The sequence below is a fragment of the Tripterygium wilfordii genome, chromosome 10 (genome assembly GCF_013401445.1).
Source record: "Tripterygium wilfordii isolate XIE 37 chromosome 10, ASM1340144v1, whole genome shotgun sequence".
Lineage (NCBI taxonomy): Eukaryota > Viridiplantae > Streptophyta > Magnoliopsida > Celastrales > Celastraceae > Tripterygium > Tripterygium wilfordii.
Window position 1 is genome coordinate 7,411,563 of NC_052241.1, and position 16,121 is coordinate 7,427,683.

General features: G+C 42.6%; 27 non-coding genes across 27 annotated transcripts; all 27 read right to left on the bottom strand.

Annotated features, from left to right (window-relative positions):
• Positions 1-3: 3 nt before the first annotated feature.
• On the bottom strand, positions 4-122 carry LOC120008177. The gene has a single exon (XR_005470350.1). It is a non-coding gene; the product is annotated as a 5S ribosomal RNA (ribosomal RNA).
• Positions 123-359: 237 nt separating this feature from the next.
• On the bottom strand, positions 360-478 carry LOC120008188. The gene has a single exon (XR_005470361.1). It is a non-coding gene; the product is annotated as a 5S ribosomal RNA (ribosomal RNA).
• Positions 479-715: 237 nt separating this feature from the next.
• On the bottom strand, positions 716-834 carry LOC120008199. The gene has a single exon (XR_005470372.1). It is a non-coding gene; the product is annotated as a 5S ribosomal RNA (ribosomal RNA).
• Positions 835-1,071: 237 nt separating this feature from the next.
• LOC120008211 lies at positions 1,072-1,190 on the bottom strand. The gene has a single exon (XR_005470383.1). It is a non-coding gene; the product is annotated as a 5S ribosomal RNA (ribosomal RNA).
• Positions 1,191-1,428: 238 nt separating this feature from the next.
• LOC120008222 lies at positions 1,429-1,547 on the bottom strand. Its single transcript, XR_005470394.1, has one exon. It is a non-coding gene; the product is annotated as a 5S ribosomal RNA (ribosomal RNA).
• A 237-nt stretch (positions 1,548-1,784) lies between these two features.
• Positions 1,785-1,903, bottom strand: LOC120008233. The gene has a single exon (XR_005470405.1). It is a non-coding gene; the product is annotated as a 5S ribosomal RNA (ribosomal RNA).
• Positions 1,904-2,141: 238 nt separating this feature from the next.
• Positions 2,142-2,260, bottom strand: LOC120008244. The gene has a single exon (XR_005470408.1). It is a non-coding gene; the product is annotated as a 5S ribosomal RNA (ribosomal RNA).
• Positions 2,261-2,498: 238 nt separating this feature from the next.
• On the bottom strand, positions 2,499-2,617 carry LOC120008256. Its single transcript, XR_005470410.1, has one exon. It is a non-coding gene; the product is annotated as a 5S ribosomal RNA (ribosomal RNA).
• Positions 2,618-2,854: 237 nt separating this feature from the next.
• Positions 2,855-2,973, bottom strand: LOC120008267. The gene has a single exon (XR_005470411.1). It is a non-coding gene; the product is annotated as a 5S ribosomal RNA (ribosomal RNA).
• Positions 2,974-3,211: 238 nt separating this feature from the next.
• LOC120008278 lies at positions 3,212-3,330 on the bottom strand. The gene has a single exon (XR_005470412.1). It is a non-coding gene; the product is annotated as a 5S ribosomal RNA (ribosomal RNA).
• A 237-nt stretch (positions 3,331-3,567) lies between these two features.
• Positions 3,568-3,686, bottom strand: LOC120008286. The gene has a single exon (XR_005470413.1). It is a non-coding gene; the product is annotated as a 5S ribosomal RNA (ribosomal RNA).
• A 238-nt stretch (positions 3,687-3,924) lies between these two features.
• On the bottom strand, positions 3,925-4,043 carry LOC120008291. The gene has a single exon (XR_005470418.1). It is a non-coding gene; the product is annotated as a 5S ribosomal RNA (ribosomal RNA).
• A 238-nt stretch (positions 4,044-4,281) lies between these two features.
• Positions 4,282-4,400, bottom strand: LOC120008303. The gene has a single exon (XR_005470429.1). It is a non-coding gene; the product is annotated as a 5S ribosomal RNA (ribosomal RNA).
• A 238-nt stretch (positions 4,401-4,638) lies between these two features.
• LOC120008315 lies at positions 4,639-4,757 on the bottom strand. Its single transcript, XR_005470439.1, has one exon. It is a non-coding gene; the product is annotated as a 5S ribosomal RNA (ribosomal RNA).
• Positions 4,758-4,995: 238 nt separating this feature from the next.
• Positions 4,996-5,114, bottom strand: LOC120008326. Its single transcript, XR_005470446.1, has one exon. It is a non-coding gene; the product is annotated as a 5S ribosomal RNA (ribosomal RNA).
• Positions 5,115-5,352: 238 nt separating this feature from the next.
• Positions 5,353-5,471, bottom strand: LOC120008338. Its single transcript, XR_005470457.1, has one exon. It is a non-coding gene; the product is annotated as a 5S ribosomal RNA (ribosomal RNA).
• A 238-nt stretch (positions 5,472-5,709) lies between these two features.
• On the bottom strand, positions 5,710-5,828 carry LOC120008348. The gene has a single exon (XR_005470466.1). It is a non-coding gene; the product is annotated as a 5S ribosomal RNA (ribosomal RNA).
• A 237-nt stretch (positions 5,829-6,065) lies between these two features.
• Positions 6,066-6,184, bottom strand: LOC120008350. Its single transcript, XR_005470468.1, has one exon. It is a non-coding gene; the product is annotated as a 5S ribosomal RNA (ribosomal RNA).
• Positions 6,185-6,421: 237 nt separating this feature from the next.
• Positions 6,422-6,540, bottom strand: LOC120008351. Its single transcript, XR_005470469.1, has one exon. It is a non-coding gene; the product is annotated as a 5S ribosomal RNA (ribosomal RNA).
• A 238-nt stretch (positions 6,541-6,778) lies between these two features.
• Positions 6,779-6,897, bottom strand: LOC120008352. Its single transcript, XR_005470470.1, has one exon. It is a non-coding gene; the product is annotated as a 5S ribosomal RNA (ribosomal RNA).
• Positions 6,898-7,135: 238 nt separating this feature from the next.
• On the bottom strand, positions 7,136-7,254 carry LOC120008353. The gene has a single exon (XR_005470471.1). It is a non-coding gene; the product is annotated as a 5S ribosomal RNA (ribosomal RNA).
• A 238-nt stretch (positions 7,255-7,492) lies between these two features.
• Positions 7,493-7,611, bottom strand: LOC120008354. The gene has a single exon (XR_005470472.1). It is a non-coding gene; the product is annotated as a 5S ribosomal RNA (ribosomal RNA).
• A 237-nt stretch (positions 7,612-7,848) lies between these two features.
• Positions 7,849-7,967, bottom strand: LOC120008355. The gene has a single exon (XR_005470473.1). It is a non-coding gene; the product is annotated as a 5S ribosomal RNA (ribosomal RNA).
• A 237-nt stretch (positions 7,968-8,204) lies between these two features.
• Positions 8,205-8,323, bottom strand: LOC120008356. Its single transcript, XR_005470474.1, has one exon. It is a non-coding gene; the product is annotated as a 5S ribosomal RNA (ribosomal RNA).
• A 237-nt stretch (positions 8,324-8,560) lies between these two features.
• On the bottom strand, positions 8,561-8,679 carry LOC120008357. The gene has a single exon (XR_005470475.1). It is a non-coding gene; the product is annotated as a 5S ribosomal RNA (ribosomal RNA).
• Positions 8,680-8,916: 237 nt separating this feature from the next.
• Positions 8,917-9,035, bottom strand: LOC120008358. The gene has a single exon (XR_005470476.1). It is a non-coding gene; the product is annotated as a 5S ribosomal RNA (ribosomal RNA).
• A 237-nt stretch (positions 9,036-9,272) lies between these two features.
• LOC120008359 lies at positions 9,273-9,391 on the bottom strand. The gene has a single exon (XR_005470477.1). It is a non-coding gene; the product is annotated as a 5S ribosomal RNA (ribosomal RNA).
• Between the last annotated feature and the right edge of the window lie 6,730 nt (positions 9,392-16,121).

Consider the following 16,121-nt stretch of genomic DNA (forward strand, 5'->3'; position numbering starts at 1 on the left):
GGAGGGGTGCAACACGAGGACTTCCCAGGAGGTCACCCATCCTAGTACTACTCTCGCCCAAGCACGTTTAACTTCGGAGTTCTGATGGGATCCGGTGCATTAGTGCTGGTATGATCGCACCCGAAATTGTTTCTCAACGTTTATGTTTATAAACTCTTCCTTCCGCACAAGCTTGCACGCGCGCTGCGTTCCTTTCCGCTATCCCTTTTTTCTCGAATTGTATTTATTTCGCGCTTCTTTCCGAGAACTATGCGCTTGCAAACTACACGACGTCCACCCACAAAAAAAATACGAAAGTTGGAGGAGGAGGAGAAGAATATGAGAGATCGAAGTGACGATCGAGGAAAAAAAAGGTGGGAGGGGTGCAACACGAGGACTTCCCAGGAGGTCACCCATCCTAGTACTACTCTCGCCCAAGCACGTTTAACTTCGGAGTTCTGATGGGATCCGGTGCATTAGTGCTGGTATGATCGCACCCGAAATTGTTTCTCAACGTTTATGTTTATAAACTCTTCCTTCCGCACAAGCTTGCACGCGCGCTGCGTTCCTTTCCGCTATCCCTTTTTTCTCGAATTGTATTTATTTCGCGCTTCTTTCCGAGAACTATGCGCTTGCAAACTACACGACGTCCACCCACAAAAAAAATACGAAAGTTGGAGGAGGAGGAGAAGAATATGAGAGATCGAAGTGACGATCGAGGAAAAAAAAGGTGGGAGGGGTGCAACACGAGGACTTCCCAGGAGGTCACCCATCCTAGTACTACTCTCGCCCAAGCACGTTTAACTTCGGAGTTCTGATGGGATCCGGTGCATTAGTGCTGGTATGATCGCACCCGAAATTGTTTCTCAACGTTTATGTTTATAAACTCTTCCTTCCGCACAAGCTTGCACGCGCGCTGCGTTCCTTTCCGCTATCCCTTTTTTCTCGAATTGTATTTATTTCGCGCTTCTTTCCGAGAACTATGCGCTTGCAAACTACACGACGTCCACCCACAAAAAAAATACGAAAGTTGGAGGAGGAGGAGAAGAATATGAGAGATCGAAGTGACGATCGAGGAAAAAAAAGGTGGGAGGGGTGCAACACGAGGACTTCCCAGGAGGTCACCCATCCTAGTACTACTCTCGCCCAAGCACGTTTAACTTCGGAGTTCTGATGGGATCCGGTGCATTAGTGCTGGTATGATCGCACCCGAAATTGTTTCTCAACGTTTATGTTTATAAACTCTTCCTTCCGCACAAGCTTGCACGCGCGCTGCGTTCCTTTCCGCTATCCCTTTTTTCTCGAATTGTATTTATTTCGCGCTTCTTTCCGAGAACTATGCGCTTGCAAACTACACGACTGTCCACCCACAAAAAAAATACGAAAGTTGGAGGAGGAGGAGAAGAATATGAGAGATCGAAGTGACGATCGAGGAAAAAAAAGGTGGGAGGGGTGCAACACGAGGACTTCCCAGGAGGTCACCCATCCTAGTACTACTCTCGCCCAAGCACGTTTAACTTCGGAGTTCTGATGGGATCCGGTGCATTAGTGCTGGTATGATCGCACCCGAAATTGTTTCTCAACGTTTATGTTTATAAACTCTTCCTTCCGCACAAGCTTGCACGCGCGCTGCGTTCCTTTCCGCTATCCCTTTTTTCTCGAATTGTATTTATTTCGCGCTTCTTTCCGAGAACTATGCGCTTGCAAACTACACGACGTCCACCCACAAAAAAAATACGAAAGTTGGAGGAGGAGGAGAAGAATATGAGAGATCGAAGTGACGATCGAGGAAAAAAAAGGTGGGAGGGGTGCAACACGAGGACTTCCCAGGAGGTCACCCATCCTAGTACTACTCTCGCCCAAGCACGTTTAACTTCGGAGTTCTGATGGGATCCGGTGCATTAGTGCTGGTATGATCGCACCCGAAATTGTTTCTCAACGTTTATGTTTATAAACTCTTCCTTCCGCACAAGCTTGCACGCGCGCTGCGTTCCTTTCCGCTATCCCTTTTTTCTCGAATTGTATTTATTTCGCGCTTCTTTCCGAGAACTATGCGCTTGCAAACTACACGACTGTCCACCCACAAAAAAAATACGAAAGTTGGAGGAGGAGGAGAAGAATATGAGAGATCGAAGTGACGATCGAGGAAAAAAAAGGTGGGAGGGGTGCAACACGAGGACTTCCCAGGAGGTCACCCATCCTAGTACTACTCTCGCCCAAGCACGTTTAACTTCGGAGTTCTGATGGGATCCGGTGCATTAGTGCTGGTATGATCGCACCCGAAATTGTTTCTCAACGTTTATGTTTATAAACTCTTCCTTCCGCACAAGCTTGCACGCGCGCTGCGTTCCTTTCCGCTATCCCTTTTTTCTCGAATTGTATTTATTTCGCGCTTCTTTCCGAGAACTATGCGCTTGCAAACTACACGACTGTCCACCCACAAAAAAAATACGAAAGTTGGAGGAGGAGGAGAAGAATATGAGAGATCGAAGTGACGATCGAGGAAAAAAAAGGTGGGAGGGGTGCAACACGAGGACTTCCCAGGAGGTCACCCATCCTAGTACTACTCTCGCCCAAGCACGTTTAACTTCGGAGTTCTGATGGGATCCGGTGCATTAGTGCTGGTATGATCGCACCCGAAATTGTTTCTCAACGTTTATGTTTATAAACTCTTCCTTCCGCACAAGCTTGCACGCGCGCTGCGTTCCTTTCCGCTATCCCTTTTTTCTCGAATTGTATTTATTTCGCGCTTCTTTCCGAGAACTATGCGCTTGCAAACTACACGATGTCCACCCACAAAAAAAATACGAAAGTTGGAGGAGGAGGAGAAGAATATGAGAGATCGAAGTGACGATCGAGGAAAAAAAAGGTGGGAGGGGTGCAACACGAGGACTTCCCAGGAGGTCACCCATCCTAGTACTACTCTCGCCCAAGCACGTTTAACTTCGGAGTTCTGATGGGATCCGGTGCATTAGTGCTGGTATGATCGCACCCGAAATTGTTTCTCAACGTTTATGTTTATAAACTCTTCCTTCCGCACAAGCTTGCACGCGCGCTGCGTTCCTTTCCGCTATCCCTTTTTTCTCGAATTGTATTTATTTCGCGCTTCTTTCCGAGAACTATGCGCTTGCAAACTACACGACTGTCCACCCACAAAAAAAATACGAAAGTTGGAGGAGGAGGAGAAGAATATGAGAGATCGAAGTGACGATCGAGGAAAAAAAAGGTGGGAGGGGTGCAACACGAGGACTTCCCAGGAGGTCACCCATCCTAGTACTACTCTCGCCCAAGCACGTTTAACTTCGGAGTTCTGATGGGATCCGGTGCATTAGTGCTGGTATGATCGCACCCGAAATTGTTTCTCAACGTTTATGTTTATAAACTCTTCCTTCCGCACAAGCTTGCACGCGCGCTGCGTTCCTTTCCGCTATCCCTTTTTTCTCGAATTGTATTTATTTCGCGCTTCTTTCCGAGAACTATGCGCTTGCAAACTACACGATGTCCACCCACAAAAAAAATACGAAAGTTGGAGGAGGAGGAGAAGAATATGAGAGATCGAAGTGACGATCGAGGAAAAAAAAGGTGGGAGGGGTGCAACACGAGGACTTCCCAGGAGGTCACCCATCCTAGTACTACTCTCGCCCAAGCACGTTTAACTTCGGAGTTCTGATGGGATCCGGTGCATTAGTGCTGGTATGATCGCACCCGAAATTGTTTCTCAACGTTTATGTTTATAAACTCTTCCTTCCGCACAAGCTTGCACGCGCGCTGCGTTCCTTTCCGCTATCCCTTTTTTCTCGAATTGTATTTATTTCGCGCTTCTTTCCGAGAACTATGCGCTTGCAAACTACACGACTGTCCACCCACAAAAAAAATACGAAAGTTGGAGGAGGAGGAGAAGAATATGAGAGATCGAAGTGACGATCGAGGAAAAAAAAGGTGGGAGGGGTGCAACACGAGGACTTCCCAGGAGGTCACCCATCCTAGTACTACTCTCGCCCAAGCACGTTTAACTTCGGAGTTCTGATGGGATCCGGTGCATTAGTGCTGGTATGATCGCACCCGAAATTGTTTCTCAACGTTTATGTTTATAAACTCTTCCTTCCGCACAAGCTTGCACGCGCGCTGCGTTCCTTTCCGCTATCCCTTTTTTCTCGAATTGTATTTATTTCGCGCTTCTTTCCGAGAACTATGCGCTTGCAAACTACACGACTGTCCACCCACAAAAAAAATACGAAAGTTGGAGGAGGAGGAGAAGAATATGAGAGATCGAAGTGACGATCGAGGAAAAAAAAGGTGGGAGGGGTGCAACACGAGGACTTCCCAGGAGGTCACCCATCCTAGTACTACTCTCGCCCAAGCACGTTTAACTTCGGAGTTCTGATGGGATCCGGTGCATTAGTGCTGGTATGATCGCACCCGAAATTGTTTCTCAACGTTTATGTTTATAAACTCTTCCTTCCGCACAAGCTTGCACGCGCGCTGCGTTCCTTTCCGCTATCCCTTTTTTCTCGAATTGTATTTATTTCGCGCTTCTTTCCGAGAACTATGCGCTTGCAAACTACACGACTGTCCACCCACAAAAAAAATACGAAAGTTGGAGGAGGAGGAGAAGAATATGAGAGATCGAAGTGACGATCGAGGAAAAAAAAGGTGGGAGGGGTGCAACACGAGGACTTCCCAGGAGGTCACCCATCCTAGTACTACTCTCGCCCAAGCACGTTTAACTTCGGAGTTCTGATGGGATCCGGTGCATTAGTGCTGGTATGATCGCACCCGAAATTGTTTCTCAACGTTTATGTTTATAAACTCTTCCTTCCGCACAAGCTTGCACGCGCGCTGCGTTCCTTTCCGCTATCCCTTTTTTCTCGAATTGTATTTATTTCGCGCTTCTTTCCGAGAACTATGCGCTTGCAAACTACACGACTGTCCACCCACAAAAAAAATACGAAAGTTGGAGGAGGAGGAGAAGAATATGAGAGATCGAAGTGACGATCGAGGAAAAAAAAGGTGGGAGGGGTGCAACACGAGGACTTCCCAGGAGGTCACCCATCCTAGTACTACTCTCGCCCAAGCACGTTTAACTTCGGAGTTCTGATGGGATCCGGTGCATTAGTGCTGGTATGATCGCACCCGAAATTGTTTCTCAACGTTTATGTTTATAAACTCTTCCTTCCGCACAAGCTTGCACGCGCGCTGCGTTCCTTTCCGCTATCCCTTTTTTCTCGAATTGTATTTATTTCGCGCTTCTTTCCGAGAACTATGCGCTTGCAAACTACACGACTGTCCACCCACAAAAAAAATACGAAAGTTGGAGGAGGAGGAGAAGAATATGAGAGATCGAAGTGACGATCGAGGAAAAAAAAGGTGGGAGGGGTGCAACACGAGGACTTCCCAGGAGGTCACCCATCCTAGTACTACTCTCGCCCAAGCACGTTTAACTTCGGAGTTCTGATGGGATCCGGTGCATTAGTGCTGGTATGATCGCACCCGAAATTGTTTCTCAACGTTTATGTTTATAAACTCTTCCTTCCGCACAAGCTTGCACGCGCGCTGCGTTCCTTTCCGCTATCCCTTTTTTCTCGAATTGTATTTATTTCGCGCTTCTTTCCGAGAACTATGCGCTTGCAAACTACACGACTGTCCACCCACAAAAAAAATACGAAAGTTGGAGGAGGAGGAGAAGAATATGAGAGATCGAAGTGACGATCGAGGAAAAAAAAGGTGGGAGGGGTGCAACACGAGGACTTCCCAGGAGGTCACCCATCCTAGTACTACTCTCGCCCAAGCACGTTTAACTTCGGAGTTCTGATGGGATCCGGTGCATTAGTGCTGGTATGATCGCACCCGAAATTGTTTCTCAACGTTTATGTTTATAAACTCTTCCTTCCGCACAAGCTTGCACGCGCGCTGCGTTCCTTTCCGCTATCCCTTTTTTCTCGAATTGTATTTATTTCGCGCTTCTTTCCGAGAACTATGCGCTTGCAAACTACACGACGTCCACCCACAAAAAAAATACGAAAGTTGGAGGAGGAGGAGAAGAATATGAGAGATCGAAGTGACGATCGAGGAAAAAAAAGGTGGGAGGGGTGCAACACGAGGACTTCCCAGGAGGTCACCCATCCTAGTACTACTCTCGCCCAAGCACGTTTAACTTCGGAGTTCTGATGGGATCCGGTGCATTAGTGCTGGTATGATCGCACCCGAAATTGTTTCTCAACGTTTATGTTTATAAACTCTTCCTTCCGCACAAGCTTGCACGCGCGCTGCGTTCCTTTCCGCTATCCCTTTTTTCTCGAATTGTATTTATTTCGCGCTTCTTTCCGAGAACTATGCGCTTGCAAACTACACGACGTCCACCCACAAAAAAAATACGAAAGTTGGAGGAGGAGGAGAAGAATATGAGAGATCGAAGTGACGATCGAGGAAAAAAAAGGTGGGAGGGGTGCAACACGAGGACTTCCCAGGAGGTCACCCATCCTAGTACTACTCTCGCCCAAGCACGTTTAACTTCGGAGTTCTGATGGGATCCGGTGCATTAGTGCTGGTATGATCGCACCCGAAATTGTTTCTCAACGTTTATGTTTATAAACTCTTCCTTCCGCACAAGCTTGCACGCGCGCTGCGTTCCTTTCCGCTATCCCTTTTTTCTCGAATTGTATTTATTTCGCGCTTCTTTCCGAGAACTATGCGCTTGCAAACTACACGACTGTCCACCCACAAAAAAAATACGAAAGTTGGAGGAGGAGGAGAAGAATATGAGAGATCGAAGTGACGATCGAGGAAAAAAAAGGTGGGAGGGGTGCAACACGAGGACTTCCCAGGAGGTCACCCATCCTAGTACTACTCTCGCCCAAGCACGTTTAACTTCGGAGTTCTGATGGGATCCGGTGCATTAGTGCTGGTATGATCGCACCCGAAATTGTTTCTCAACGTTTATGTTTATAAACTCTTCCTTCCGCACAAGCTTGCACGCGCGCTGCGTTCCTTTCCGCTATCCCTTTTTTCTCGAATTGTATTTATTTCGCGCTTCTTTCCGAGAACTATGCGCTTGCAAACTACACGACTGTCCACCCACAAAAAAAATACGAAAGTTGGAGGAGGAGGAGAAGAATATGAGAGATCGAAGTGACGATCGAGGAAAAAAAAGGTGGGAGGGGTGCAACACGAGGACTTCCCAGGAGGTCACCCATCCTAGTACTACTCTCGCCCAAGCACGTTTAACTTCGGAGTTCTGATGGGATCCGGTGCATTAGTGCTGGTATGATCGCACCCGAAATTGTTTCTCAACGTTTATGTTTATAAACTCTTCCTTCCGCACAAGCTTGCACGCGCGCTGCGTTCCTTTCCGCTATCCCTTTTTTCTCGAATTGTATTTATTTCGCGCTTCTTTCCGAGAACTATGCGCTTGCAAACTACACGACTGTCCACCCACAAAAAAAATACGAAAGTTGGAGGAGGAGGAGAAGAATATGAGAGATCGAAGTGACGATCGAGGAAAAAAAAGGTGGGAGGGGTGCAACACGAGGACTTCCCAGGAGGTCACCCATCCTAGTACTACTCTCGCCCAAGCACGTTTAACTTCGGAGTTCTGATGGGATCCGGTGCATTAGTGCTGGTATGATCGCACCCGAAATTGTTTCTCAACGTTTATGTTTATAAACTCTTCCTTCCGCACAAGCTTGCACGCGCGCTGCGTTCCTTTCCGCTATCCCTTTTTTCTCGAATTGTATTTATTTCGCGCTTCTTTCCGAGAACTATGCGCTTGCAAACTACACGACGTCCACCCACAAAAAAAATACGAAAGTTGGAGGAGGAGGAGAAGAATATGAGAGATCGAAGTGACGATCGAGGAAAAAAAAGGTGGGAGGGGTGCAACACGAGGACTTCCCAGGAGGTCACCCATCCTAGTACTACTCTCGCCCAAGCACGTTTAACTTCGGAGTTCTGATGGGATCCGGTGCATTAGTGCTGGTATGATCGCACCCGAAATTGTTTCTCAACGTTTATGTTTATAAACTCTTCCTTCCGCACAAGCTTGCACGCGCGCTGCGTTCCTTTCCGCTATCCCTTTTTTCTCGAATTGTATTTATTTCGCGCTTCTTTCCGAGAACTATGCGCTTGCAAACTACACGACGTCCACCCACAAAAAAAATACGAAAGTTGGAGGAGGAGGAGAAGAATATGAGAGATCGAAGTGACGATCGAGGAAAAAAAAGGTGGGAGGGGTGCAACACGAGGACTTCCCAGGAGGTCACCCATCCTAGTACTACTCTCGCCCAAGCACGTTTAACTTCGGAGTTCTGATGGGATCCGGTGCATTAGTGCTGGTATGATCGCACCCGAAATTGTTTCTCAACGTTTATGTTTATAAACTCTTCCTTCCGCACAAGCTTGCACGCGCGCTGCGTTCCTTTCCGCTATCCCTTTTTTCTCGAATTGTATTTATTTCGCGCTTCTTTCCGAGAACTATGCGCTTGCAAACTACACGACGTCCACCCACAAAAAAAATACGAAAGTTGGAGGAGGAGGAGAAGAATATGAGAGATCGAAGTGACGATCGAGGAAAAAAAAGGTGGGAGGGGTGCAACACGAGGACTTCCCAGGAGGTCACCCATCCTAGTACTACTCTCGCCCAAGCACGTTTAACTTCGGAGTTCTGATGGGATCCGGTGCATTAGTGCTGGTATGATCGCACCCGAAATTGTTTCTCAACGTTTATGTTTATAAACTCTTCCTTCCGCACAAGCTTGCACGCGCGCTGCGTTCCTTTCCGCTATCCCTTTTTTCTCGAATTGTATTTATTTCGCGCTTCTTTCCGAGAACTATGCGCTTGCAAACTACACGACGTCCACCCACAAAAAAAATACGAAAGTTGGAGGAGGAGGAGAAGAATATGAGAGATCGAAGTGACGATCGAGGAAAAAAAAGGTGGGAGGGGTGCAACACGAGGACTTCCCAGGAGGTCACCCATCCTAGTACTACTCTCGCCCAAGCACGTTTAACTTCGGAGTTCTGATGGGATCCGGTGCATTAGTGCTGGTATGATCGCACCCGAAATTGTTTCTCAACGTTTATGTTTATAAACTCTTCCTTCCGCACAAGCTTGCACGCGCGCTGCGTTCCTTTCCGCTATCCCTTTTTTCTCGAATTGTATTTATTTCGCGCTTCTTTCCGAGAACTATGCGCTTGCAAACTACACGACGTCCACCCACAAAAAAAATACGAAAGTTGGAGGAGGAGGAGAAGAATATGAGAGATCGAAGTGACGATCGAGGAAAAAAAAGGTGGGAGGGGTGCAACACGAGGACTTCCCAGGAGGTCACCCATCCTAGTACTACTCTCGCCCAAGCACGTTTAACTTCGGAGTTCTGATGGGATCCGGTGCATTAGTGCTGGTATGATCGCACCCGAAATTGTTTCTCAACGTTTATGTTTATAAACTCTTCCTTCCGCACAAGCTTGCACGCGCGCTGCGTTCCTTTCCGCTATCCCTTTTTTCTCGAATTGTATTTATTTCAAACTACATAATGTATACAAAATAAAAAAATTGCTTGTTGGAGGAGTAGAAGAATATAGGAGAACGATGTGAAGAACAAGAAAAAAAGTTGAATAGATAAGATTGACCATTGTTCAGGAAATTGGTCATATCTTTTGCACCAATTGTCCGTTTTTGACCCATAATATATCAAATCGAAGCTTGTTTCGAGGCCGACGTCATGGTGGTTAATAGCGAAGCTGTTAAGAGCATTTTTTGGCCTCAAAAATAGACATTTTTATGGGTTTTCGGCCACTTTTATTCTTTTCATAGATTTTTATGGTATTTACAGTTGCCTTACTTTTTATTGTGCTTGTAATTTTTTTCCGGTATGTGGACATGCAATCACCGTATTTGTTCATAATAGACATTAGTGTTTATCCAACAACTAAGCCACAATGAGTCCATATCAAACTTCAATACTTTGTTCCTACCATATCTCCCGTATTAGATAATATCCAAATCAATTTTATCTAAATAAAAACGTGTTCCAAATCAATACAGAGATAGAGTTCAAGCAAACACAAACTGCAGATTCAGATCTGGTAACCTCTGAAACTTACCTCAAGACTATGTTAACTAAACAGTTTAACTTATCATACAAGTGTCATATCAGTGTAGGATTGTTAATCCCAATAATCTCCCCTTTGACACTTGTGTCATCAAAACACCTGCATAAAACAACCAAGAACTAGACCAAAAGCACTAGAATTAAACTCCCCATTAATGGAATAACCTACAGTAAATAGTCAACCAAGCAACCTGCACATTGCATACAAACTTATGCAATATGCTAGACTTAAAAAAATATCATTCCAACAAAAATAATCAACCACTATCATTGTATCAATCATAACCCTAACAAATTCTCCCCCTATTTTGGTTACACAAGGGTCAACGTCTCCCCCTATTTCTAAAAGTATGAAGACTATCAACACATTCAACAACTTCCCTTTGTAAAGTTTTCAACATGTGATGCGTGTCAACATGGTGAATCCCTTTATGTTCAATTCTAAAATCCACTCGCTCCATGACATAGTCCAGAGTAGAAGCAGCACATGCCTGGATTCTGAAAGTGCCGTTAGTCTGGAAGCAACAGTAGCATTCACACCTTCCATAGAGAGTTTAGTTTGGTAACCTGCTCTGTGATTGAGGTAACCTGTGTTGTTAGGGAAGTAACCTGCATTGTCAGAGTCAAAATCTCTACAGAAACCTTTGTAGATTCTTAAGCAACTGATGTAGAGATTGATGCAGCAGGAGAGTCAAACACTATAGATATATGAGATTGACTTCCCACAATGGTCTTTGCAGTGATTGGAGGCCAACTCACCATGATGTTTAGTAGGCAACAATGTTGAACAGACAAACATATTCAAAAGCCTCTGATTGGGTCTAAGAAACCTATGAGGCAACTTATCATAAACTATCTCAAAACCTCCTTCGCATAAATATTGATGGATGTCATTCATTCATAGGTGGATCAGTAGGAGGGTCAAAAACATCAAACTCAACATCAGGGACAATAGGAATGTTCAAAATTTCAGAAATTGTGGCTTTTGAATAATTGAATGTAACACCTCGGACAAAACCAGAAATTACCCTAGTTCAGTTGGGATACTATAGCAGTTGTCCAAAGATCTCTTAGCCTTTAAGATGCACGTATGTTTGTCATTGTAGATCCTATAAAATCGCTTAGTGAACAAGGTAGAGTATTTTGAATCACACAAATGACTAATACTGATTAAATTAGCTTTGAGACCTTCAACATACAGAACATTGTTTAAGATGCATTCATCAAAAGCTTTTATCATGCCCTTACCTTTTACTTCAGCTTGACTACCATCACCAAAAGTCACCTTTCCACCATCGAAATGATGTAAAAAATGATTTGTTCCCGCTCACGTGTCATGAATAGCTACTATCCAGGTACCAGGAATTAGTCTTGAATGTAGCTAACGCTGTCTGGACAAACATGCACCTTGATTCTAAACTCTTGACCCATTGTTTATTAGTTTGAGGTGCTTGTATAAGCTGTTTTGCCTCAGGTAGCTTTTTGGGTAACCTTTCAGGTAACTTGTCCTGAGTTACATCTTCAGCTAGCTGTTGAAACCTGTTAAAGAAATTTCCCTTCTGTATTTGCACAACATTAGTCCTTCTAAACATGTATGACATAGGTATTCCATACAATTTCTGATAGTGTGGACGAATATGTCCCTTGATTTCACAATAATGACAAATGGGAATGAACCTACCTTGGTCATACCTTTGTGAAATTTGCCTCCTATAGAAGGATTGAGGATGAAATGGTTGAGCTGTGCGGCCAAACCGATAAGAATTTTCATACCTTAACTGAGGAGGTGTTCTCCCATTTTTAGCATTCATCGCATTTAGTATATTGCACTTTTGATTTTCATGCTCCAAAGTCCTAGAGATGGAAGGAACAAAATTCACAAATTTTGGGGTCTTGTTTTGTGCACCCATTTGTGAACTTTCACCTATTTCGTATCCAAGTCCAAACGTCTCCTTACTTGTCCTTTGCATATCAAGTATGTTCTGCAAATGATTAGAACCAGATTGAAATTTAGTAACATTAGAACAAACCTTTTTCAACATGTTTTTTCTTTTTTGATTCAGCCTCTATAAAGTAGGATATATCAAAGGTTACATCAAGTTTCTTCAAAGCTTACAGCTCAGCTATTTCTTCCTCCAATTCTTTGATTTCCTTCGTGGCTTTAGCTAGTTCTTGCACTAGAAATTCCTTCTCTTTAATAGTTGTGTGTCTTTCTTTTTTAGCCTTGATACCTTCCTCAACCATGTCTTTATAGGCACTCCGAAGCTCACATATATCAACAACCGAATCAGCTTCTTCTGAACTTGTTTCGGATCTTTGGTCGCTTAAGGTCATTGGAAAGGCTATTGGAGTATCCTTTTCATTCCCTGATTCAGCGTCAGATTTTTCTTCTATATCATCGCTCCAAGTGGTCTGATAAGCCTTCGGCTTCTTTTTCTGATTTGCACACTCTTGAGCAAAATGTCCAAATCCTTTACACTAAAGCGTTGAGAGGACTTTGGATCTTTACTTTTCTTTTCAGCTTTGGACGATGAAGATTCATCCTTCTTGAAATCCTTGGAGTTCCTGTTCTTTATAGATTTCTTAAAACTTTTTGTTAACAACAATAATTCATTAGCAGTATCATTAGAATCATTAGTAGAGAGATAAGCAACACCTTTTGATGTTTTAGGTTTTAGAAAACTTGCCACAAAAGTTTGTAGTGAGCCAACTAATTCTTCTACCTTTATTTTATCAATGTCTTTGCTTTCTTCAATTGCTGCCACCTTCATTGTGAATCTTTCAAGTAGAGATCTGAGAATCTTTCTTACCACTTTGCTTGATTCAATAGGTTTTCCTAGAGTAAATGATGTATTAACAATATCGCTCAACTTCGTATAGAAGTCATCAAATACCTCATTCTCCTCCATCCTTAAATTTTCAAACATAGCAGTAAGTTGTTGAAGCTTTGACCTTTTAATTGCATTGGTTCCTTCGTGTGTCACCTCCAGTAGATCTCAAGATTCTTTTGCCTTCTCACAGTGTGAGATCCTGCGAAACTCATAAATACTCAAACCAGAAAATAAAGCATTTATTGCCTTACTATTCCAACCTGCATTTTCAAGGTCAGCCTTAGTCCAATTCTCAAAAGGTTTAAGAATTTTGTCACCCTTGTCATCAATGGACTTAGGTACACTATACCCTATCACAACTGACATCCAAACTTATTCATCAATAGACTTCAAATATGTCCTCATGCGGGCTTTCCAATATGGGTAGTTTGATCCATCAGACTATGGTACCTGATTTGTTGATCTAGATTCCATCGTTGACACCAGCTCCGATACCAATTGAGAATACAATATTCCTTTCCCAAGATTGTTAGTCAACGTAATAGCAAATCAATACGAAGAAAAACAAATAAGAACACCACAAATTTAACGAGGAAACCCTGACTGAGAGAAAACCTCGGGTCTATGAACAACCATCCTATCAAAGCAATTCACTATGTGAAGAAAAACTTACAATCTATCATTACCTACGACTCGATCATACAACTTGACTCAGTGTATGCTTTAACCCCAAATCAACACATCAATGATGATTTGCAATTGCTCTTGGCACCTCCAAGAGACTTTTTACTGAAGTAAGATCCAGGTAGCCTGCGAAGGTTACTTCAAAACAGTGTAGTCTTGCTCTTCTTCTTCCTCTTATGGATCAGTTAGAGAAATCATCAGAGCAGCACTCAAACACGAAACTCACACTCTCTCATAATGAATACATATATGAATCACTCATCAAAACATCTAGAAGAGTGGAAAAACAAAACAGACTCGAAGCACAAAATATTTCTCTCAAGGTTTTTCTCTCTCAAAACTTTGATCCTTCACTCCATGTTGATGTGCTTTATATAGACACCACGAACCACTTCTGATAATCTCAGATGTTGATTAGATGATTATCTTGAAGATAATTGCTGAACATGTTTAAGATAAAAACCAACACATATATATATCCAATTAATAGACATTAGCGATTATCCAACAACCAAACCACAAGGAGTCCATATCAAACTTCAATACTTTGTTCCTATCATATCTCCTGTATTAGATAATATCCAGATCAATTTTATCTGAACAAAAACGTGTTCCAAATCAATACAGAGATAGAGTTCAAGCAAACACAAACTCTAGAGTTCAAGCAAACAAAAACTACAGATTCATATTTGGTAACCTCTGAAGCTTACTAGAAGCTTACCTCAAGACTATGTTAATTGAACAGTTGAACTTATCATACAAGTGTCATATCAGTGTAGGATTTTTAATCCCAACACTTATGTATGCATGGATATTTATTTAATTGGATCATAATTAGTTATATTCAAATTTTTTGGGTTTTAGGAGTCATCGGTACGACATATGGTGTAGCTGTGACCTTATCATCATTGGATGATATGGGATGGTCAAATTGGCTTTAAAACCAATAAAACACACAATGTGCGATTTTATAGACTTTGATCGATTTCGGTAATAATTAAATAAAAGTTTTGGATTTAATATGCATGTCTCAGAGAATCTAAAAGTATGCATGAGTGACGATCATAAATTTGAATATGACTATAATTGAGCTATGCATATCATGCTATTCAAAGGTGGTATTTTTGGATGGTTTGTTGCAAAAGTTATAATCAAATATGGCTTGCATGCCATCTCCCTTCCTTCTTTTGTAATTCTCTTGTCTCTTCTATGTACTCCCCTTCATAAGAATATTCATTAAGGTTTCTTATATTATATGTGATGTAATTAAAAGAGAAGATGATGACAAGACAACGTTAGGAAGCACTAAAGGAGAGGTGGCAAGTAGTAATGTATGAAGGACGAAAACCAAAAAATTATTTTTACAATGGTTGTAATAGCTAATAGTTTTTGTGTGCATATATTATATAGCATCTAATCACCTAATAATTTAGTTTATTGGCTAAAGCTAAATTAGAAGTGCATGATTATCATATGTTATGTTAAAAGTCTATCACCTAGTCAATTTGGCTTGAATGATTCTTAATCACTCACATAGGATTAATATAATTGGACCATGTGTTCTATGCATGCGTGTTAGTCTAAGGGTTGCTAGATTAGATAATATTCAATCAATCCTCTTGGGTTCGACACTCCACAATTACTATTTGTTTGATTCGCACACTTGCAAATATGCAGAATATAGAACCAAGTTGCATGATAGAGATCACGAAGCTGGAGAACCAAACTGTACAACGATCATAGAGCAGAGCAACAATTCTCCTTTCATTGCCCAGAGACTTAAAGCTCGACTACTCACTCTTATCAAAGTCATCCATTGTTATCTACAAGAGCTTCTTCAAGACATCTTCTAACAACCCACTTCTTTAATAATTTTGGGTGCCCTTCAATAGACTCTGATAGTGAGATACCGGGCAAGAAGAGAAGGACCAAGCTTCGTCGGTTCAATTCTAAGTAACCATACTTGAGAATTGGTTAATCTACCAATTTGCATCAGCCTCTTGGACTCAGGGAAGGCAAGCACCATCCCTTTCTCGATGAAGAAACCAATTGGATGTAAATGGGTCTTTAGAAAGAAACTAAAGACGAATGATTCCATAGATAAGTACAAAGCAAGGTTGATGGTAAAAGGATTTAGACAAAGAGAAGGTCTAGACTACTTTGATACTTATTCACCGATAACATGAATTACATCCACAAGAATGCTAATTGTTATAGCATCGCTATGCAACCTACAAATCCATCAAATGGATGTAAAGACGACATTCTTGAATATGATCTCCACGAGGAGCTCTACATGGAACAACCGAAAGGTTTTAAAGTCAAAGGATAAGAAAATAAAGTTTATAGACTTATCAAGTCATTGTATGCACTTAAACAAACTCCTAAATAATGACATGAAAAGTTCGACCAAGTGATGATTTGGAATGACTTTTGAATTAATGAGGTAACAAATGCATGTACTCAAAAATTACTTCTAGTGGTTGTGTATTTGAATGTCTATATGTCGATGACATGT